At 33.2% G+C, this 24,519-nt stretch overlaps 1 protein-coding gene across 3 annotated transcripts in view; it reads right to left on the bottom strand.

Moving 5' to 3' along the window:
- rdgA (retinal degeneration A) overlaps positions 1-12,404 on the bottom strand; it is a 93,737-nt gene extending 81,333 nt beyond the window's left edge. For all 3 annotated transcript variants that reach the window (XM_053743595.2, XM_053743596.1, XM_053743597.1), the window contains exon 1: positions 12,173-12,404. The gene's annotated coding sequence lies outside the window, so the exon portion shown is untranslated. The remainder of the gene's footprint in view (positions 1-12,172) is intronic.
- Between the last annotated feature and the right edge of the window lie 12,115 nt (positions 12,405-24,519).

The raw sequence follows: 24,519 nt of genomic DNA, 5'->3' as shown, positions 1-24,519 counted from the left end.
CTTGAAGGGATCGTGAATGCCCTTGTGTCTATGATAAATTTACAATCGAGGCTCACTTTATAATGTAAATAAGGAGTTTTTATTTTCAAAATTGTTACATGAGCGGAGCTCCGGGCAGGAGACATAATTTACAATTTTAATATTTACAAAGCGAGTTGATTTGGTTGACAGATAAAAGTATTCCTTTAAATTTGCAGATATAACAAGGAAAAAGGAACTCAATTAAAAGAGCGTTGCTGAAGGTACAAAAATATAACATGAAATACTTTTGGAAAAGTATTTTTATAATTGCGTGCGAACTTGTAACTGGAGCCTATCAATCAAGTAGAAAATTTATGCGTATTCTGTCTGGAAATCTAAGCGTACAGTCGCTGGAGGCGTGACACTGGCAGCCACGCACGCACTCCCTCAGAATGAGTGACACTCGTGAATCAATTTATTAATGATAACGTCGTTACCAAACACCGTGAACTGAGCAAATACGAGGATCAAATGTTTTCACGGTGTGTGTAAATAGACATAAGCAAGATTGTTAAGACGATGAAAATGTTTCGGTTTACGTCAGTGCGGTTCACTGGACGTTGGCTCGCGTTGGTACTTATTGTATATGCTCACTACAGTGTTTGATATTGTTCTTTAAAAATAAAAATAAAGAAATTAATTAAAAGCATGCAAAACATAACAGCATTGTTATTTTAGCAAGGACATTTTAATAACCTATCAATTGGTTAAAATGTCCTTGAAATCAGTACATTTTGTTTTACATTAAAATAATTGGCACACAAAGCATCATAAATAGATGATAATTAAAATACTTAAACGTAAACAAATACTACATAGGTACAATATAATATATTTTACATTTTCCAATACGTGAAAAGTTACGATAATACTATACTATTCTTAACAATCTAAAAATACCAGAAACACACATTGTACCAGCGAGGCATTAGGTATATCAAAGTAGTTACCGTTTCGCAAGTTCGTAAAACGTGAGTACCAAAGTCGAGAAACAATTGCCTAGTTCCGGCACGCGTCTCGCTTTACTCTTCCGACTGTGAGATGCTCCTTCGACCCAGACGTGAAATACTTATCTCCTAGACTCAAAACACCTCAACTTTGTCACTGAGAACAAAGCGAAACGAACTTTGAAATAGAATCGGTATCTTACCTAGGGCTTCCGAATGATAGAAAATAGTTTAATATTGAGCATTAGATATTCAAATTGGTACGACTATTGTGCAGCAGAACGGCTAATTTCCAATAGCTTGGAAATTTCAACAATGGAATGTCGTAATAACTAATACCGTCGAAATTTGATTATATTCAATCTAAATTTTATGTACTTGGTGTCAGTCTTCATAGACTTTATCAATATCACCATCAATACATAATAAAACAGTTAAAAAAGATTGTCTGTACATTTTATATATTTACAAAAAAATAATTTAGGGGCGATGAAGAAACAAAGTAAAATTTAAAACATAGTAAAATTTAAAAAAAACGTTTGTACACGTTCATCTCTGGAACAACTGAACAGATTTGAATAAAAGCTTTTTTGTATAACTATGAAGCCGGTGCAACATATAGGGTAAATAATATATTATTTTAAAACTAACCAGCTTATGCCTTACTCTAACGGACCATCTAAACGATAAGGATATCGGGGATTTCCTGAAATTCCCACGGGAAAAGGATTTTTAAACACATACGAAGTTGTGGGCAAAAGCTAATAATATATGTAGAAAATACGTCTTAGCAAAAGTTATTCAGTCTAATGACTGAAAATCGTTTCATCATTAGATGTGGAATTCAAACAGACCAGCTTACATTATAACGGCAAAAGTTGTACAGCGTAATACGAAATTTTACCAATTTCCCAATTTAAGGTTATAATTTACGATACACAATAGCATAAACTGGGAGTACCTGCATGTGGTGAAGGCGGTAACAGTTAAGGCCTGATTTTTGATAACGACGGATCATATATATATTCTTTAATAATATCCCTCCAACTGGTTTGGCATAACTAAGTAACAAGCATCCTCACTTTCCTATTTATAATTCACTGGAGTCACAGAGTGCATGCGAGCGAAGTCGCGGGCATAAGCTAGTTAGACAGAGCCTGGTGATGTACTAATGAACTCGTCAAGTTGAATATTGTAGTGACGAATGTGCGGTTCGACCATCGCGGATGTAGTTTTCTTTCGGCCCAGTATCGGCGGCGCCTTGTAAAACTGTTAAGATATATTTAGAGCGGGCTGCACTCAGCTGGGCAAGAACATAAAATAATTTCACTACGGAATTATACGTATTAATCATTAAAGGTGTTATTAAATTACGATCTTAAAAATATAAAAAAAATGTGTGTGCTTTAGTTTACGTAGGTACTCACATTTTCTGTAATAAGTGTAGGTATCACTTATATTTTAAATTAACAACCAAATCACTCATACTAAACGTCAATACTTTTTATTTTAAGGCGGAGGCTTCGTTATCTGTGGCTTCAATCACTTCGAAAGATCATACTCAGACGAGAGTGTTCTTATTTTAAATTATGTCTATTTCACACACGTTCACGTTGGTTTTTACAATTATATTTGTCATCATACACAAATGAATTTGGATGCCATTGATTTAGGAAACCGATGAGCAATATGATTTATCTATTATTATCTACACATTCTCATGGATGGGATACCCATCCGCACCTTTCTATATTTGTGGTGAGAGCTCAGTTAACGTCCGATTGAATCATAAAGCAATATTGACGTCAGCGCGTTTCTCCACTGTATCAACTTTTGGACAACATGTTACGGAACGTAAACACGAAAATTGGTTCACCAACAATACTTGGTACAACAACAACAAAGACGAATTAAATATGTCTTTTATTAGTTGTTTTTGCGTAAAATTTACATGCTCGTGTCAAAGCGCTTTGAAAAGTTTGAAGAGCTGAAATGCCTAAAATTTACTTTACTTATTTTGAAAAATATACATAATTCCCTATAATACAGATTTTTTTAAGTACCAAAGATAAATTAAAGGTCATAAAAATTGTCTACAATTGCAAGTCTAGTCAAATAAGTAATATAATATATATGTCCCTAAACTACTACTAGTGGAATATAATATATATCCCTAAACTATTTTAAATAGACTAACGCTATTAATTATCTTCTCCAGCGTTGGTTAAAATAATTGAGTATATACTATCAACTATAACGCCATAAACCAGATATAGAAAGTTTAAACAAGTTCAAGAGTTTTACATAGAAAGGTCTTTGCCCCAAAACTAGGGCAATTAAGAGACCACAACTTTCGATAAAAAATGAGCTTTCCAGACGATCTATTTACTTGAATTAATACTTCTAGTTTAATTAAATCATGTGTTTCATAAACCGACGTTAATCCTCAGATAATGTAGTAACTAAGAATTAAATTCCTTCAGAAAAATACAACATTTTAGATTATTAACATAAGTCGTCCAACATCTGTGTTAGAATCTCTCGAAATTATTAAGGAAAAAAGAATATCAAACAGATTGTATTAATTTTTTCAACTTTTATCAATTGTGGCATTTATTCGTACTTGTGCTTGCTTTGTTTGTAATTCAAAAAATATTTTATTTCATTTCACGATGTCAATTCGTAGCGTAATTTGGACGTTTTAATAAACATCTGCGTCTAGCGGAAATTGTAAATAAATATATTTTGGTCACGTCAAGTCTCAGCATTTTTACGAATCATGTGAGAGTAACAAGTAGAGATTGAGAAAATCTGCACCTGATATGGTTGAAATGTAGACGGCACGGCACTCTCAAATAATATAATTTCCTAGGGAGACGTTGTGTTTTTGTTTCATTTTACGTATAAGTGAGGGCTCATGTACGATTTTAGATATTGGGTACATTGTTTACGTACTCTTATTAAGTTGAATTATAAGGACAATTTTGTACCTTTTTGAAGTTAATCTATCTTATTACACCGCGCATTCATTCTATTTAAACAAAAAGTACTTATAGACATAAACCTACATGGAACCTGCAAAAAGCCTTTCCATGTCGGATTTGAGCGCTTAAACAAGATAAACGCTTTCAGAACAAACTATGCAGTACGGAATGCTTAGGTCGCGGTTACACTAATTTCCGTTCGATAATGAAGTCATAGACAGTTAGGAGACCTAACGTATTAGAAGAAGAATAATAATTTATATCTTCTGATCTTTATTCAAATATGGAATAAGAACTTAAAGTGCACGTCATTTTTTCATACATCTACGTACGTTATGCAAGGCGACTAAGGAATATAAAGCGTTTACAGCTAAAACGCAACAACAGCATTTCCAGAGAGGGTTGAATTCGGCAGGTCGTAAAATAATAACAGAATCTCTAAACATTTAAGATATTTTTACAGGAATAGGCTCAGTTGAAAGAGAGAGGGAGTACCTACTAAACATTGCCTATCATATTAAAGTCATCAAATTACAACGGGACTAAGTTCCGGGACGTCTCCTCGTAAGGATTCTGAGTTTTCCTTTATAATTTATTCATTCAAGTGTAGGCCGTATGAACGTTTAATCAAATAAGCTTTCTGTCTTAGTAATATGTGAATTACCCGTTTTAGCGTTTTCCTAGACATATTTGAGCAGCTTACGGATATGTTCTTGTGGGAATTTCAATAGTGTGATAAGGTAACTTATTAACGTCGTTAACAAATTGCTGCCTAGATATAAATTCCATAAATCCCAATCATCTAAATCATCTCCACCTTGAAATTCCTGAAAATCGTCGAGCGATCCGAAATTTCCGAGAATGTGGAAAAGAGAGATACTAAACAATGTGAAACAATGTCTCACTGAATGTCTCTTTCTGAATATAAGTAAAATGTTACGACTAAACTCCGAGGACGTCTATACCTAGGTTTAGGTGGCTAGGCACTCCGAGGTTTATTCTTGCTGTATATGTTACGGCTATAACATATACAGCAAGACTATGATAAAAGAGTTATTATTGAATTAACATACAACCATGTGAAAGTGTAAAGTGGAAAACCATATATTTCCACTTCCCACGATCCAGATAAATCTCACTCGCTTTTAGTTTTCTTGAAACTAAAAAAAAATATTAAACTGTTGTTGTTGGTTCATCATGTGACATACATTGATTAAAACTAAACCTACATTATAAACTCACTTTTTATCTTCCTTACAGAAGCGACGAGGATCTTATCAAGGTAATTGCAAATTTAGGAGTGAATAAATTTTACACCTAACTCCGTCCCATCGTTTCCCTTATAACAAAGGGAAATAAAAGGATATTGAAAGTCAGAACGTCAAAGATAGGAGTGCCATGACATCGTTGTAGCGTCGTCAAGGATGCTCTAATGAGAGGCTCATACATAGGCGGCGATAGTGCCCAACTAACGAACCGTACAAAATAGAAAATGTACAAAATATATGCTTGATTTCATTTCAAATATCATTGATTATTCTATGTTCTCCATGTGCTGTTCAAAGGTCACATAGATGCGTATTTACTACTTCTTTTCACAGATAGATATGTTCGCACGTCATTTACGTCACGTTACTAACGCACGTCATTAGAAAGCATAATAAACCTAGATCCTAGATATTCCTCTGTTCCAGTAAAAAATAATTTGTTAAATATTTTTCATAAAAAAATAAAACCTTGTCTTACCCCGGTAGAATAAGTATAAATACAAATTTTTGCTTCCCGGAATCTAACAAAAATGAAATGATGCCGAAATATTACAAAGTAAGAACAATAACGTATTCAATCACAACAGAAAGTAAATAAATAAAAAAATACTAGGAAGCTATTAGTCTATTCTCCCATTAATTTGTATAAATGGAAGGGAATTATATCTTTGCGCGCCGACTTCCCAACCGCATCAATTTTGAAAATAATGAATTCATTTCATTATGAAAGATTATCATATTTTATTGAATTATTGTACTTACTTAACAATTACTTTGACTAGAATACTAATTTAGTTAAAATACATATCTATTTATGTAGATTCTGTTGTTTTTTGGGCAACAGCGGCGAGCCCCGGCTAGGTTCTCCGATGTTGCTTTAGCAGACAAACAATAATATTATATGTAAATAAGATCGAAGCGCGTCATATTATGACAATGTACTCGTACTCGTATGTACATATAATCTTACGATCAAGTCTAGCCTCATCTTTGTTTGTATTAGTTTTATACATATTTATATTGCATACCAATACCCCACGGCTTTATTCCCGTGTACTTTTTGTTTAAAACGATTACTTGTTTTTAAAAAATACAAATCAATTTCAGTTGCTTTTCGTGTTCAACCAAATATTCAGCTTTATTACAATAATACAGATTTAAATTACCAACATTTTTTGGATAACGACATAATGGTCTGAGATCTAACTACAATGCGTTCACTCGTTAACACGATTCACAGTGTAATTACGACTGAATGGCCGCCTAAAACACCTTCCTGTAATTACAATGCACAGCTACTTTCAAGAACAAAGTGACAAATCCCTTAAAAGGTTTCTAGTCATTAGTTTTGATAAAGGTGGTGATACATTGCTCTTTCAAGTGTTTTTATTCTTTATTTAATGGAATCTGCTATTATTTTGTAGACAAGTCGTATAAGCCAATTAATTTTGAAAGTGATATTAAAATGTTTATTTAATTTTCGACTAGGTGTACTACAATGCAAAGTAGAAAGTTCAATTCATATTCACTAATTCCATGGTTCGAAACAAGAAGTTCGTAGCTTATGTGGATCCTCTACGGCCGGCGGCGTAGACATTGACTTAGCGGTGCTACGAGTCACGTCTCACCGCGCGTTGTGTGTCAAGTTGCTACGTAACTTATTCACTACTAAACTTAAACGTTTTTCTCGTTTCGTAGCAAAATTTTAAAAAAAATGATTAATTACATATTGCAAAATTAAAAAAAAAAGATTAAATACAATTTTATTTACAGGAAAGTTCTAAGCGAAAGCTAATATCCTAATAATATCCTATCCTAATATCCTATATAAAATTAATCTTTTATTCTTGGTGGCCATTAGTTTTCTCATCTGTTGCATTTAATTAACCTTTTACTGTCTGTATTTTTTGTAAAAGCTAAAGCACCAAGCACTTACTTTAACATTGAAGAATCATAAGATCTAATTTGCAAATCAAATACAAATCTACTTTGTAACACTTCAAAAGTGGTTTATGTAACGCTAAATAAATGTTTCCAAATTTAAGTACCATAGCATATAACTTTTAATTTATATTTATACGTTAAAAGATATATGGTGTATATATACACCATATATATGGCTGAAGATATATGGTGTATATATACACATATAAGATATATGGTGTATATATACACCATATATCTTTTTACAGTAAAAAATATTTCTAAAAAGGGCAGAGGTCTAGAGCTAAAGAGGGCACCTCTGCCCTTTTTAGAAATATTTTTTACTGTTTTATTATATACGTACGACATAGAGAAAGCAGAAATTGAATCCGATTCCTTGTTTTAGTACGACCGTAACAAAAAACTAAATTTAATACGAATTGTAACGAGATTAGGCACGTCGGGTCACATGCGAACGGTACCAGAAAGGTTCCTATTTGAAATTTGGGGATAAAAACCTAATTGTGAGGGATTTATATGTGACGCAGGAGGTACATTACCTCATTCGAGGGAACAGAGTGCCGGCTAACGGCCCTCCGCCGATGCCCTGAATAATATAAATGTAAAATTCATTTTCTGTGGATCACAGAGCGGGTTTGTCAGTAACAAATAAATAAATATGGCTGTCCAAGTTATTCACGCTAAAACTCCATCAATATTCATAGCTTCAATAGAATTTTTTATATACATTTCCGTTTTACCTTATAATTCTTATATATTATAAAACAAAGGCTTCTACCGCGTCTGCCTATCTGATCGCGCTAAATCCAAAAACTTTTTTTTTACTATTAGATAAAGTGATTACTGAGGAAGGTTTGGATGTATAATAATATGTTTTCACCTGAGCGAAGTCGGGCGGGCCACTAGTGAAATATAAAACGCTATCTCTATATACTTTCTACTTTACTAATCATACTACTAATCAGTTTTCCACATGATATAACAATAAGTATAGAACTGACAAAGTATAGAATGGTTTAGCTGTCTTTGATTCATCTGAACACTTGGCTTATCTGTGCTCACTCGGCGCGTTAACAATAGCGAGATGCGACGAGTCGGCGGCTTACTGCGGAGGAAATATCGAAAGCTCTACAGAATCTTGAAGGGTTCAGTGATATAATACCTGAGTTCTCTTTACACGTATCCTTGAATAACAAAAGAAAACATTTGAATTACGCTCAAGTGAAAGGAAACGAGAGCAATATTTCAGCCCCCCTCTTCAAATAGTTATTCTTGTACGCGTTTCTATCGTAACCAAACTGACAATATAAATCCAAATGTGAGGTAAAAGTTTTCTACTTTCATTCTTTACTTACTATGTGAGAAAAACAAACAAAATATTTTTTCGAACTCTCAAAAAATCGTCTATCTACGTTATGAACTACTTATATTACTATAAGTAAGTTTATATAAAGTTCAATAAGTATAATATATATCTAAACATATTATAAAACTGTAAGTGGGCTATGTTAGCAGAAAACGTAAAAACTACTGGATGGAATTTGATACGGTTCTCAGTTGTATAGCGGATGATCTGACTTAAAATCTTGTAGGATTTATCGCTAATTAAAAAAAAACCTTAGAACCCGAAATATTGACAATAATAAGTTATGAGCTACGTAAAGAAACGCGGGCGAAGCTGCGTGTAGAAGCTAGTTTGTAATAACAATGAAATAAGCAATCAGTTTATCCTGTATGTTAGTTTAAAATGCAATTCCCGTATAACTAATTCCCATCTACAAGCTTTTGGCCATGGCTTCAGGCCACAGAAGCGAGAAAACTGTTGCTGAACTAGATTGTTTGATATTGTTCATGAATACAAACCGACCACAAAGGAATTTGAACATTAGATTGAGCGTTGTCAAAACCGGCAATTTCGTTATTTGAATATACGAAGTTGAATGTTTTCGTTTGTTCAGTCAATCGAACATAACTTCCTTCTGTGTCTACGTAACAGGAAGATCAAATGTTAAATCAGATTATAAATTTTTACCAAAGTCATCCATATAGAATTGATTGAATTTGTCTTCCCGTACGGACCATTTTTGATGCCGCCCTGGAAGCGAAGAAAAAACAGAATGCGCTTGCTGCTTCACTTACCGTTAAAAGAATCTGTAGATTAGATATTCTTTCATAGGCAAAGGATAAAAGAAATATTCTGTATAAGTATTTATACCATTTTATTTTACTTAGTAGAAATAAAACAACAATGGTAATGTTGGCATTATTAATAGATTGATCGATTTTCTTTCCGATTCTGATACTAATTGACAATCAATCAAGTACTGGTTACTACACCATGTTTCTTTTGTGTAAACTCAGTATGTTGTTGGAAATAGAATGCAGGAAATCAAATAAAATATTCTTTGAATAAATAGATTCCGCATAATTTCATTTCTATTTCTTACTACCCCAGAAAAGGCAAAATATTTCACTACTTAAGTAAGTACACTTTATACTAGAATAATGCTCTTATAGTAACATAAAAGTTTTCAGGTAGAAATACCAATTTCGTTCAAACTGCACTCTGGGGGACTTTGAAGCTCTGAATTGCAAATTAATCATACGAAATGTGTACGAAGCTTAAGAGACCTTTTTCATAGTAACAATTAATATTAAGTATTGGCTTCATAATTAATATGCATCTATCTTGTGACTTTATCGAAGTAATGTTCGTTATGCATAATTATATTGTGTGTCTATAATGAAGTATTCTTAGTCAGACGTAATGACATTATTATTAGCATAAAATATGAATATGTTGAAAGCGTGCGAGTTAGGTGCAATAACGCGCGTCATGCTTTTAGTTTAACTCGGGTAAATATTTAGTCGAAACTGTGCTTGTATTCTTTCCGGTGAAATTCGGAGTTATGTCCAGTTTTATAGTTCAGTTTGTGAAACATATCTTCTGCCTACCTACTCGATCTTAAAATATACTAGGAATAGCCATGATGGTATCGCGGCCTATTGTTAGCTGGGGCATACTCTAAACAATAGATTAGTTTAATTTGTATTAGCTTCGTATTGACCGCAGTCAATCTATATTAGCGTATGATTGATGAGGCATATTAGGTACATATTTTGTCATTTACTAGCTACGCACCCTAGCCGCACTCATTTGGGAAATTGAGTATAAGAAGTAGCATGTATTTATATCAAAACGCACTCAAAAACTGATGCGTGAATGCATAAAATTAATAACTAACAAATCCAATAATTCTCATTTTAAAATATTAACTACCTTAAAATTATAAAACAAAGTGGAAAAGCTTCTGTGACCAAATGCGGTAAATCTTACAAAGGTTCTCATTAGAGCACGAAGCTATCTAATTTTGAAACCATAATTTATTATTGAAAGTACTTTACCACAGAGAAAACTAGTTACGTTACACAGATCAGTATTTATTTATTTAAAAACTTTATTGCGCAAAATTACAAAAAATATGTACAAAAGGTTGACTGATCCTAATATTTCAATCAGATATTAATTATCTTTGAGATAGATATTCTTCAATGTTATATCTTTAATTAGCTGCTCAGATCTTCTAATCCGCTGAACTAAAATAAATATTGGCTTTTCTTGGTATAACTTCTTTAAGATATTTTTGATAGATTAATAATAAATAATGTAACAAGATAAGACACAGACAAACATTTATCAAAATAGGGCGCGTATTTACTGTCTAGAGGAAAATACATATCTACTTAGATAGTTAACGAAACAAAATGATGATTTAATAAATAAACGTATACATTATAATGTACTTCAATACTAAATTATGAAGCTAATTAGGCAGGCATACACAATACCATGTTTCCGTATATGATTCCGCCCTAAAATAGAACCGTATGCAGTCAGTATGGTCGGTCGGTAACCGACCGATACCGACTCCATACTATTCTCTTTCTCTCATCTTTGCGTATGCATGCAACTAGAATTGCATCCGGGGCTGTGACTAGCAAAGTCCGGCATCGACGTAAATAAATAAAATTTTAAATTTTGAATATTCATCTAGGTATGATTTTAAAACCGGCCGCCTGCCTGACGTTAAACCTCTTTGGGAATGCTGTTATTGCACCGGGCGTGGCCGCGAATGAAGTAGGGAACACAAGCGAAGAAGAGAAATAATATAAAAATACTATGTAGGACGAGTCACACATTTCGATAGATGTGTGAATGTTTGTTACATTATGATAATAGCCCCACTATTCACGAGCATCAGGTGGAAGCTCTACTTGAAATATTTGCAAACATCCAATTCCTCTACCCACAAATTCGTATTGTTACAAAGAATTTTACATTTATTTTCAGTTTACTATAAGATATAATCGTCCAAATAGTGTGATTATAATTCGCGAAACGAGAAGTAATAAAATTATATTTATGTAAAAGACGTTGGCCGATTTTAATGGAATTTGGTTCACAGATATATTTTTATTACCTTAATAACACGATTGAAGAACGATTAGATTGTCTACAGGGAAAACATTGAGAATATTGTTAAGCTACAACTCCAAAATCAAGTCGTAAGATAGCATAATTGTTGATCATAAAAATGATAATTCTTATTTAATGAGGTTATCATAAGAACTATTTGTCAATATTGAACAATGCCAACTGTTGACGACACAAATAATAAATTTACGCTGTACACGTGCTCCTAGTTGCGAACGAGGGACAAATTGTTCTGAGCCCTAAACCCTCGGGTCAGCCATACCAAATCTCATTGACATCTCAAATTAACCCGAGAGTTTATTAACCAATTAAGAAAGGCCCTTAGTAGACAAAATACAATTGTATTGCAGAAATAACACACTTCTAAAGTAGCTGCAATTTCTACAATATAAAAACTGTATAATAAGTTTGTTGCCAAAATTTTCAGGTTTGCTATTTCATAGAGGCGGTGGTTAGATTTATAAAAAAACAAATATTATTTAAAATTAAGGAAAATATTGTTAGAATACTTACAAGTGCACGTGGTACTGTGATGTGCGCGTGCAGGCGGTCAGCCAGCGGCGTCGTCGTCGACACACATGGTGGAACACAGGTGTACTTAGCGGGCAACGTGGCCGAATCACTGTTGCGCGAAAGTTGTAAAAAGAACCGTTGGGCGTCGCAAGTAGCGATGTTTCGGAGAGTTGTGTCGCGACGCAGTACGGGCTAGCTCGCTCGCGGGCGGCAAGCCGTGGCCGACTGACGCTGGGCGGACGCCCCCACCCGCCCGCTCCGCGCCCAATGCCTTAAATTCCTCGCATTCCGTCCCGCGTACTCCAAGTGTGGTTAAGTATTTATCAGCAAACGCGCTGAAAGACGTCTAATCGTTCGCTCTCATCTCAGATGAAACTGATGTACCGATAATAAAGATATTGAGGGTTTATGGACTAATTAATCGCTTTTGTTTTTATTTGTATGTAGATGTAGATAGACAGGTGTGCGCAACATAAAGAAATATACGTGCTGGAAATAATTCGGATACTAGATATGTACTAAGATGAATGATTTTATTTTCTATTTGTGGTAACTTTTTATATATCTTAGTTACGACTAGGCTGTAAGTTTCCCAAATAATAATTTTAATACCTTGTGTTTGACATAGGATAATTAGATTTCTTCGACACATTACAAAATTTGTGTTGTAAACACAATAGTGTTCTTCCAAAATATCAGGAATACATATGTAACATCATACATATCATATACATAAATGTAATTTACTATGAACTTAACACACTGTGAGCAATTTTCGTGAACTTCGAAGCAAGCGAAAACGTTTACACGTGATGTTAACTGACTGTGCGGCGCCGGAGTCATTCCCGTGAGAATTCACACTCGGTAATTTATAATGAAAATCTCGGTGTTCCTGCTCGCATTATTATAATATAGAATATTATAATAACACGAGCTTACACGAGTATACTTAGTATTGTTATATATTATTATTATATAGTATATAGTACTACCTAGTGTTATCTGAGTTCATTCAACGGTTTGTCAGATGCCTTCATGATCCAATGTTGTTAGTATGCGCCTTGTAACACCTTGTGACCTCAAGGGATGCTTCACTTTGTAAAACATTGTCCCTAGTCAGGTTAGATAATGTACTTCATTTTGATGTTGATGAAATCATCCCAAATTTATCCTTCTTCGCCGACATGCATTCAAAAGGTGAAGGTGAAATCTCACCCTTTTGGGCACAAGCGAAAGATTATGTACGTTATTTGTTTAATTAAATGCAGCACCAGACACTTGTGATCCGTTCTATAAAAAAATAAAATATAGTTATACAATACAATATCGATTTCCACACTTTTCTTGCCTTGTACCTACCGGCTTTATGGCAAACTAACCATAAATACACGATAAACTTTAATCTTTATAGTCTATTCACGACTCTATCTACTATTCAACGATCTACCGGTACAGTCGGTAGCAATGACAACAGCAAGTTACCAGCTCCCAAGGAAACTTATTGGAGTCATTACACTACCTGTCGCATCTAATATTTATAGGCCTGAGCCGTGCAACTTCATTAATTTCCAACTTCTATAGATAGAATAATTCAACTACATACTAGGTCTTAAACATTCACGGTTAATTTCGAATAAATCATCGTAAACATTTTCATTCCATTTACGTTTTGTTTTTATTTCTTGATAGTTAAAAGTAATTTCGGTGTATTTCTATCACTTTATTTAAAAGGTCGATATCCTAAAATTAATTTCTACTAATCTCTATTGATATTTGATGTTGTTTTGTAAACACCGCAAATTAAAAGACTAAAGAATAATAAATGAAGGGAATACAATTTCTGATAATATTAATCACTTTAGCTGGAAATCTCAGCCCTTCGCAGAGTCCGATGACAATTTTAATTTTACGCATAATTTTATCAATTTCATTTAGTTATTTATTAGCGAAAAAAAATATGCAGGTAAAATAAGATCGAGATTTGGGGATGCAAAAAATAGTAAAATACAAAAGGTTTATAAAAAAACACATGAAACAAAAATCTTGATTCCTCTGATACCTTATAATTAATTATTGTCATTCCATTTATATAGACGTTTAAGTCCCAACGACCTTCGTAATAATCTCCTAATTAACATGAAATGTTTGATCGTTTACAAAATTCTTCAACTGGGAATCATTTTATAATAAACAAATTTTAAAGAGATGATTCTGATGTCTATTGAAGAGAAGACGTATTAAATTATTAATTATTAATTCTTTATAATAATTTCAAGATTATTGATAGCAAGATGAAATTACTTCTTTTCGGCGTTTAAGTTATTATGAATATTCGTCATCATCTTCATGTAATAAGAGGCCAAAGAACATTTCTTAATTTATCAATGTTTGAATTTAATTTAGAGTATTGTTGGCGTTCTTATAATAATGTACAGTATGTGTAGGTAGATAGTTTATTAAAAAGCCAACATTCCACACATCTGTCGATGTTATAAAATTTGAGATCCTCATGCAATGATTTTCCCTAATAGATTTATTGTTAATATTAACTACTCTTAAACTTTTATTGAGTGAATAATATAATCAATGTCAATGCTGTAAATTCCGCAATGTCGTGCGGTTAAATTTTTATATTCCTGCTCATTAAATTATTTCAGTGTTTTAGTTGTGAGTACGCACCTCGAAACAAACTAAGTTCTGCCGCATGTCAGTGTAAACCAGCCTTTATCGCGTGGTTAATGCAATATACACCGGGCGAGGTACCGGCAGATATAAATGAGGGTAACTTACGAAACAGATAAATATTTTCGTAACAGGGACCTTAGGGAACCACGACCTAATATCGCTCTTATTACGGCGAAAAAAATATCCGGTAAAGACGCTCTATATTATCTCTTTTAGACTTAACTCTCCTGTGGAAACTGACGGCTTAGCCATGTCCACGAATACTCATACCATACATAGCGAAGAAATAAATTATTTATTTCAATTTTAATTTTTTTTAAGGTAGAGTGTCTTCGTATCATGCAAGATTAACTAAGTTATGAACAAAGAATGATAACTCTATAATTCATATTTGTCTAACATACCTAAAAAGAGTTGTTACCTCTTTAATGCGATTCAATGAAATCTTGTAACATTCTTACTTAACAATACCTTAATTAATCATAACATACATGTTAATGAAGTCTGTACAACATGTTCTATATTTCTATAACCTTTTTTTTTTGTTTATCTATAAACGAAAATAAAAGGTTTGCCGTAGACTTTTAAAGTGTGTTGTAAAATTTAAACTTATGATGTTTGCTTTTTTGTTTAATAAATATGCTAACTATATTTGTGTACAAAAATCTAAAATTTTCCCACGACATGGACCTACATTCTCGCTGAGATTTCACATCGAATGTTCAAATTTCTTATTTCATGCGTATATATTTGGAGGAAGTGTTTTGGTTCTGAACATGACTCGATTTCACACATCAAAAAATAGACACTCGCCACTTTGATATTCTTGGAAATATTCATTGTTTCGACCTTTTATACATGACTGGTAATCAAAATGTAAACGTTGGATTTCACATTCTTACCAGTAATAATAAGAGTTGAACCTGATTGGAAAACTTACCTGAAAAAAAAAATAAGACAATTATTTCTAATGACAAAATAAATACAACCACCCTAGAATAGGGAATATGTTGTGGTCCTAGTGAAACCACACGTCACATACATATTGATTGTGAATAGACCGGACGCCTGTGAATGTCTTACGAGGTAATTAAGGAACACATAACCTAGGCTGATTTTATTATTAGCATTAATAGCATTTTCAAGGAGGGTCAACATCAGACAGGCGGCCGGTTGTAAAATCACAGCCGAATCTTCAAAAATGTTAAATTATTGACACAGAAATCGGCGTCACAGCCCCTAGATAACATGGGCCTAACGCAATCGGAAACATGCGGAGATGAGAAATAATCGATAAGTATAGAGCTAATCGAGTATCAACGTTTATATTCGTGTTTAATATGTTCTGTTGCGTCCCAATTTAATTAAGTAGGTATTGTGTATTTTTTGTTATTTCATGGCATCCGCGGCCGACCAGCGTCGTGGTCCCCAGCAAAGCATTATGCTGAGCGCAGACCAATTTGCCAATATATTTAATATGCTTTTTGTGTACTTAATGTTATGTAAATGTTTTGTAATTTATGGCAAATAAAAATTGTTGCTTTCTTTCGACATTTAAGTAAAAAAAATTGTGTAGTACACACCAATACCGAACATATATGGTATTTTTGTTGATCTATGGGTAAAACGATAAAAATATGTTGGACTCCTGTGTTCCGTTAATATTTTGATTGTAATTCGAATATTAAAAGGTTGAATATTTAAAAAATAAAATACTGCAGTTAACTGAAGACCGCTCTCATTTTATTTGTGTATACCTTAATATTTCAGATATTCGTCGAAGAAAGTACTATTCTTCATATCGCTACAAAGGAAGGGACACATATAAAATTTCAAAACGACATCATTGAGCAGTGCTAAAAAAAGACTGACGCCAGATTATGCAAACATGCATTATACATCACCCTCCATGCTGGGATGAGGCATGCAAACAAGACTATATATTTTGAATATCGAGCTTAGAGGCCCGTTCCGGCTTCGCTTGGATAGCTACTTTTGATGTTTTCATATGTATATGCCAAATCGAAATCGGTCTAGTAGTTTATTCATTACAAACACAAATACAAATATTTCCTCTTTATAATATTATAGTACAGTGGTAATGATAATAGTAGATTTGTAGCCAAGGGCTGTAAGGCATCAATTGTAGCTCGAAATATTTAGGCGCAGGAGCGCAGCGAGCGCCTATAGTTCGAGGGTGCAATTGATGCTTACACCCGAGCTGACTACTTTGCTTTACATCTCGATTGTGAGGTAAGTAGAAAATACCGGCATTATAATAATAAAACATTTTGTTACCTAGTTAAAATTTATAAGTTCTCTATTCCCGCCTTTTTTCATTAAAAATAACCAAGTAAAGAACTTTTTTTTATTTATTTAGAATGAAATTGAACTTCGCCGTTCGATACCTATTTAAAATTGATGACTATTTGAATACAAGGCTGAATAGCGAAGCGACCTTTTTGGTCATTGAGCTGAATGCATGATGTCTATTGCTAGTATGATGGTTAGATGTAAGTGAACTTTTTGAAAGAGTGAAGTGTTTTTTTTTAATTTACCGACCTAGGGCTTTCCTAGCTACATTATTACACTAGAGCGCTTATTGGTCACCAACAAGCCCCACTTGCGGGGGTAATAAGAACCTACTTACCGAATATGAGAGATGTAAAAGATATTAACTGAATAAAACTAAATTGTATTATATATACTTAACGTACAGCTACTATAAACAAAAAAACTTTTTCATGAGAAGTTCCTGAAAGAAAATGCTGTTGCTCAACAGTTAAGTACCTTTTTAATAGACAAAAGTCAGACTTCACTTTGCGCCAGACTATGAATAAGTATATTTTTTATTTTTATGAATAAGTGAAGTCTTTTGTGGCATAATTTTATAATTTATATGTATATATCATATCATCGTTATGAAATTAAACTACTTCTATATTTTTCCGAAAATATTATTGGTCACAAATCTACAAAGATATAAATATCATAAAAAGTCACAACTAAATTGTATAACTTTTTACTTACCGAAATTTCTATATCCGTTTAGTTTAGGTATCTGTGTAGCAAGATTTTGGTAAACTAACAGTTAACACATACCTACAGGCTAAAGTTTACTTACTCGTTAGTAAATGGGTACGATCTAGATATGCAATTGAATTACATTTAATTATGCCTTGAGGAGCCATACATCGTATAGATAGAAGATTCATTTGCACAGCAAACAAAGTCCATTTTACTAAGTCTATCTACGTAATTGAGGAGAAATTAAACGTAGCGAGGATAATGGAAAATTTCAATTAAAAGTTAATCATTTATAACTTCAACTAAATCTAGATATCACTAACGATCTAAACTGATTATAATATAAAATAATAATACAAAATATTTTTTATTCTTCTCCACAACATAACAGTTCATCTTAAAAAACTGCTAATTTATTACTATTTTACGAGTGTTATCTCTTGTGGAGAACTGGTGCCTGAACTAGGTGTACGAAGGTCAGGCCTCCTCTCAGTGGAATACAAGAAACCAACAATAGGGAAAGTAAAAAATTAACCTAAGGTATTACAGAAGGAAAAAGTGAATTGTAATACGAGTGTACTCACAATACTACGACTGATCTCAGTCGCAGTATTGTTCAGCTAATTTGTTTAAACTGAATAAGATCAAGATCTGATAAGAGCAAGAGGTCAGCGTCAAAGTTACAATTTTAAGAATATCTGGATAACTTCATAAAATTATTTTAAGTAGATCAAAAAAAGTGAATGAACATAAAGAGTGAATTTGAGTGGTACAAAAAATAGTAGTCTGTGCGACTGTCTTATAAAAATGAGACTCGGAAAAAAAAAGAAAATCTATGAACTTGTAGATTAAATACTTGATATTGATGCATGATCATGTAATTGTTTATTTCACTGACATGTTAAATGATGCGGTGTCATTGAAGCTAGCAAGCGCCACCGTTACATTTTTATCAATTTCATTTAGTTATTTATTAGCGAAAAAAAATATGCAGGTAAAATAAGATCGAGATTTGGGGATGCAAAAAATAGTAAAATACAAAAGGTTTATAAAAAAACACATGAAACAAAAATCTTGATTCCTCTGATACCTTATAATTAATTATTGTCATTCCATTTATATAGACGTTTAAGTCCCAACGACCTTCGTAATAATCTCCTAATTAACATGAAATGTTTGATCGTTTACAAAATTCTTCAACTGGGAATCATTTTATAATAAACAAATTTTAAAGAGATGATTCTGATGTCTATTGAAGAGAAGACGTATTAAATTATTAATTATTAATTCTTTATAATAATTTCAAGATTATTGATAGCAAGATGAAATTACTTCTTTTCGGCGTTTAAGTTATTATGAATATTCGTCATCATCTTCATGTAATAAGAGGCCAAAGAACATTTCTTAATTTATCAATGTTTGAATTTAATTTAGAGTATTGTTGGCGTTCTTATAATAATGTACAGTATGTGTAGGTAGATAGTTTATTAAAAAGCCAACATTCCACACATCTGTCGATGTTATAAAATTTGAGATCCTCATGCAATGATTTTCCCTAATAGATTTATTGTTAATATTAACTACTCTTAAACTTTTATTGAGTGAATAATATAATCAATGTCAATGCTGTAAATTCCGCAATGTCGTGCGGTTAAATTTTTATATTCCTGCTCATTAAATTATTTCAGTGTTTTAGTTGTGAGTACGCACCTCGAAACAAACTAAGTTCTGCCGCATGTCAGTGTAAACCAGCCTTTATCGCGTGGTTAATGCAATATACACCGGGCGAGGTACCGGCAGATATAAATGAGGGTAACTTACGAAACAGATAAATATTTTCGTAACAGGGACCTTAGGGAACCACGACCTAATATCGCTCTTATTACGGCGAAAAAAATATCCGGTAAAGACGCTCTATATTATCTCTTTTAGACTTAACTCTCCTGTGGAAACTGACGGCTTAGCCATGTCCACGAATACTCATACCATACATAGCGAAGAAATAAATTATTTATTTCAATTTTAATTTTTTTTAAGGTAGAGTGTCTTCGTATCATGCAAGATTAACTAAGTTATGAACAAAGAATGATAACTCTATAATTCATATTTGTCTAACATACCTAAAAAGAGTTGTTACCTCTTTAATGCGATTCAATGAAATCTTGTAACATTCTTACTTAACAATACCTTAATTAATCATAACATACATGTTAATGAAGTCTGTACAACATGTTCTATATTTCTATAACCTTTTTTTTTGTTTAGATAAACGAAAATAAAAGGTTTGCCGTAGACTTTTAAAGTGTGTTGTAAAATTTAAACTTATGATGTTTGCTTTTTTGTTTAATAAATATGCTAACTATATTTGTGTACAAAAATCTAAAATTTTCCCACGACATGGACCTACATTCTCGCTGAGATTTCACATCGAATGTTCAAATTTCTTATTTCATGCGTATATATTTGGAGGAAGTGTTTTGGTTCTGAACATGACTCGATTTCACACATCAAAAAATAGACACTCGCCACTTTGATATTCTTGGAAATATTCATTGTTTCGACCTTTTATACATGACTGGTAATCAAAATGTAAACGTTGGATTTCACATTCTTACCAGTAATAATAAGAGTTGAACCTGATTGGAAAACTTACCTGAAAAAAAAAATAAGACAATTATTTCTAATGACAAAATAAATACAACCACCCTAGAATAGGGAATATGTTGTGGTCCTAGTGAAACCACACGTCACATACATATTGATTGTGAATAGACCGGACGCCTGTGAATGTCTTACGAGGTAATTAAGGAACACATAACCTAGGCTGATTTTATTATTAGCATTAATAGCATTTTCAAGGAGGGTCAACATCAGACAGGCGGCCGGTTGTAAAATCACAGCCGAATCTTCAAAAATGTTAAATTATTGACACAGAAATCGGCGTCACAGCCCCTAGATAACATGGGCCTAACGCAATCGGAAACATGCGGAGATGAGAAATAATCGATAAGTATAGAGCTAATCGAGTATCAACGTTTATATTCGTGTTTAATATGTTCTGTTGCGTCCCAATTTAATTAAGTAGGTATTGTGTATTTTTTGTTATTTCATGGCATCCGCGGCCGACCAGCGTCGTGGTCCCCAGCAAAGCATTATGCTGAGCGCAGACCAATTTGCCAATATATTTAATATGCTTTTTGTGTACTTAATGTTATGTAAATGTTTTGTAATTTATGGCAAATAAAAATTGTTGCTTTCTTTCGACATTTAAGTAAAAAAAATTGTGTAGTACACACCAATACCGAACATATATGGTATTTTTGTTGATCTATGGGTAAAACGATAAAAATATGTTGGACTCCTGTGTTCCGTTAATATTTTGATTGTAATTCGAATATTAAAAGGTTGAATATTTAAAAAATAAAATACTGCAGTTAACTGAAGACCGCTCTCATTTTATTTGTGTATACCTTAATATTTCAGATATTCGTCGAAGAAAGTACTATTCTTCATATCGCTACAAAGGAAGGGACACATATAAAATTTCAAAACGACATCATTGAGCAGTGCTAAAAAAAGACTGACGCCAGATTATGCAAACATGCATTATACATCACCCTCCATGCTGGGATGAGGCATGCAAACAAGACTATATATTTTGAATATCGAGCTTAGAGGCCCGTTCCGGCTTCGCTTGGATAGCTACTTTTGATGTTTTCATATGTATATGCCAAATCGAAATCGGTCTAGTAGTTTATTCATTACAAACACAAATACAAATATTTCCTCTTTATAATATTATAGTACAGTGGTAATGATAATAGTAGATTTGTAGCCAAGGGCTGTAAGGCATCAATTGTAGCTCGAAATATTTAGGCGCAGGAGCGCAGCGAGCGCCTATAGTTCGAGGGTGCAATTGATGCTTACACCCGAGCTGACTACTTTGCTTTACATCTCGATTGTGAGGTAAGTAGAAAATACCGGCATTATAATAATAAAACATTTTGTTACCTAGTTAAAATTTATAAGTTCTCTATTCCCGCCTTTTTTCATTAAAAATAACCAAGTAAAGAACTTTTTTTTATTTATTTAGAATGAAATTGAACTTCGCCGTTCGATACCTATTTAAAATTGATGACTATTTGAATACAAGGCTGAATAGCGAAGCGACCTTTTTGGTCATTGAGCTGAATGCATGATGTCTATTGCTAGTATGATGGTTAGATGTAAGTGAACTTTTTGAAAGAGTGAAGTGTTTTTTTTTAATTTACCGACCTAGGGCTTTCCTAGCTACATTATTACACTAGAGCGCTTATTGGTCACCAACAAGCCCCACTTGCGGGGGTAATAAGAACCTACTTACCGAATATGAGAGATGTAAAAGATATTAACTGAATAAAACTAAATTGTATTATATATACTTAACGTACAGCTACTATAAACAAAAAAACTTTTTCATGAGAAGTTCCTGAAAGAAAATGCTGTTGCTCAACAGTTAAGTACCTTTTTAATAGACAAAAGTCAGACTTCACTTTGCGCCAGACTATGAATAAGTATATTTTTTATTTTTATGAATAAGTGAAGTCTTTTGTGGCATAATTTTATAATTTATATGTATATATCATATCATCGTTATGAAATTAAACTACTTCTATATTTTTCCGAAAATATTATTGGTCACAAATCTACAAAGATATAAATATCATAAAAAGTCACAACTAAATTGTATAACTTTTTACTTACCGAAATTTCTATATCCGTTTAGTTTAGGTATCTGTGTAGCAAGATTTTGGTAAACTAACAGTTAACACATACCTACAGGCTAAAGTTTACTTACTCGTTAGTAAATGGGTACGATCTAGATATGCAATTGAATTACATTTAATTATGCCTTGAGGAGCCATACATCGTATAGATAGAAGATTCATTTGCACAGCAAACAAAGTCCATTTTACTAAGTCTATCTACGTAATTGAGGAGAAATTAAACGTAGCGAGGATAATGGAAAATTTCAATTAAAAGTTAATCATTTATAACTTCAACATTTTAACTTTGAAAATATAATTTTAAATTGTCTGAGTTGTCGTTATTTGTCTTAGGCTTTTTTTATATAAAATTCTTTTAAACTCAATTCTTTATTACATTTTGTGTGCATGGTGTGAACGTGCAGTTTGCATTATAGCATGATGTAGAGTGCATGGGGTGACGTCACGGGCTCCGAATCGAATGCCCTGAAGCGAGTGTAATGCAAAGCGGACAACTCACTTTTCTCGAATGACGTCACTCGGGAAACGAACGCGGTATCCCAGTTTGGGGTCAATGGCCAATCTACAAAATAAAAAAAAAAACATCCAAGTTCAAATGTGATGCAGCTTTCAAATTTTGACTGCATTTGCAAATGGGTTCGAACTTTTCATATATTCAAGTCTGCACCGCCATGTTCTTTGTCATTGATAGCCACACAATTTATAGCTTTAGATTCTACAAAACTTGGCTTGAGATGAAATGAACTAATGAGATTAGCTATGCTATAGCTTACTGATTTTGTTAATAATATTATGTTGAATTACGTACCCCTCATCTCCGTTTTGCTGAGGTGGGCCGGCGACATCCTCTTCATCACCACCCACACCATTACACTCTTCCACCAGCACTTGAGGGACCTCGGTCATCCCTTCAGCTACCTACACTCAGCAACGTATCACCCGACTTGCCTTCGTAGGGAAGACACGCCAGACTGACATACTTCGCCCTTGGTAAAAGATTACCATTACTACAAGTACTATTATTAAATTAAGCAAAGTAACCGTACACAATATAAAGCATAAGCATGCGCCGTCGATGGCAAACGGGTCACGAACGAACGCTTAGGGCTTCGCTGAATAATCCCTTTAAAGAGTGTATACTTCTTACTGTGGATTGAGGTAAACAATGTCATTTATCTACTATCACAAATACTACTTGGTAACGATCGAACTTCATCGAACTTCATTCTATCATTATATATAAGGAAAATGCTAACCTATCGAATTTCGAAGATGGGAAGACTTTTCCCGGTGAGTGAAACCCGATAAATGGTTAATTTAATAAATTAATTACGTGCACACACAAAAATGTTTGCCACTATTATACTCTCCAAACTTTAACATAGTGTGTTAAATCTTAAATATTTACGCTCGTTAATTAGAAAAATTCGGTTTAGTACATCAAGTTGATCTCGCGTAGGCTCTTTAGTCGATTCGGACCGCTATAAATTCATCCTAAGGGTTAATTTGACCAAATCATTAAATATTATTATTTTTTTGTGACTGCCTATGACTAATTCAAAATGCGTTTTTGCTTTAATCATTCCATGGGACGAGATCAGGCGGCCTGAATTGACTACAACCTCGTGGGCAGAGGTGTCCGTACTTTGATACCGTACCGTAATTTTGAGTTTTGAATTTATTTTGGAAAACCGGAATAAGTTCAGGTAAATAGTTTCGGAGCAAACCAGTTGAGAAGGTCGGACAGATAGACACACAAGTGATTTAAACGGGCTCCATTTCCCCTTATAGATTACGAAACCCTAAAAATCTCATTAATACCTATTTCTTAATTCTTCAGCAGCCTGCAACATCATGCTACTGGTCACT

This window comes from Plodia interpunctella, chromosome 4 (assembly GCF_027563975.2).
Source record: "Plodia interpunctella isolate USDA-ARS_2022_Savannah chromosome 4, ilPloInte3.2, whole genome shotgun sequence".
In the NCBI taxonomy this organism is placed as follows: domain Eukaryota; kingdom Metazoa; phylum Arthropoda; class Insecta; order Lepidoptera; family Pyralidae; genus Plodia; species Plodia interpunctella.
The sequence above is the reverse complement of the archived record's forward strand: the minus strand, read 5'-3'. Positions and strand labels throughout refer to the sequence as shown.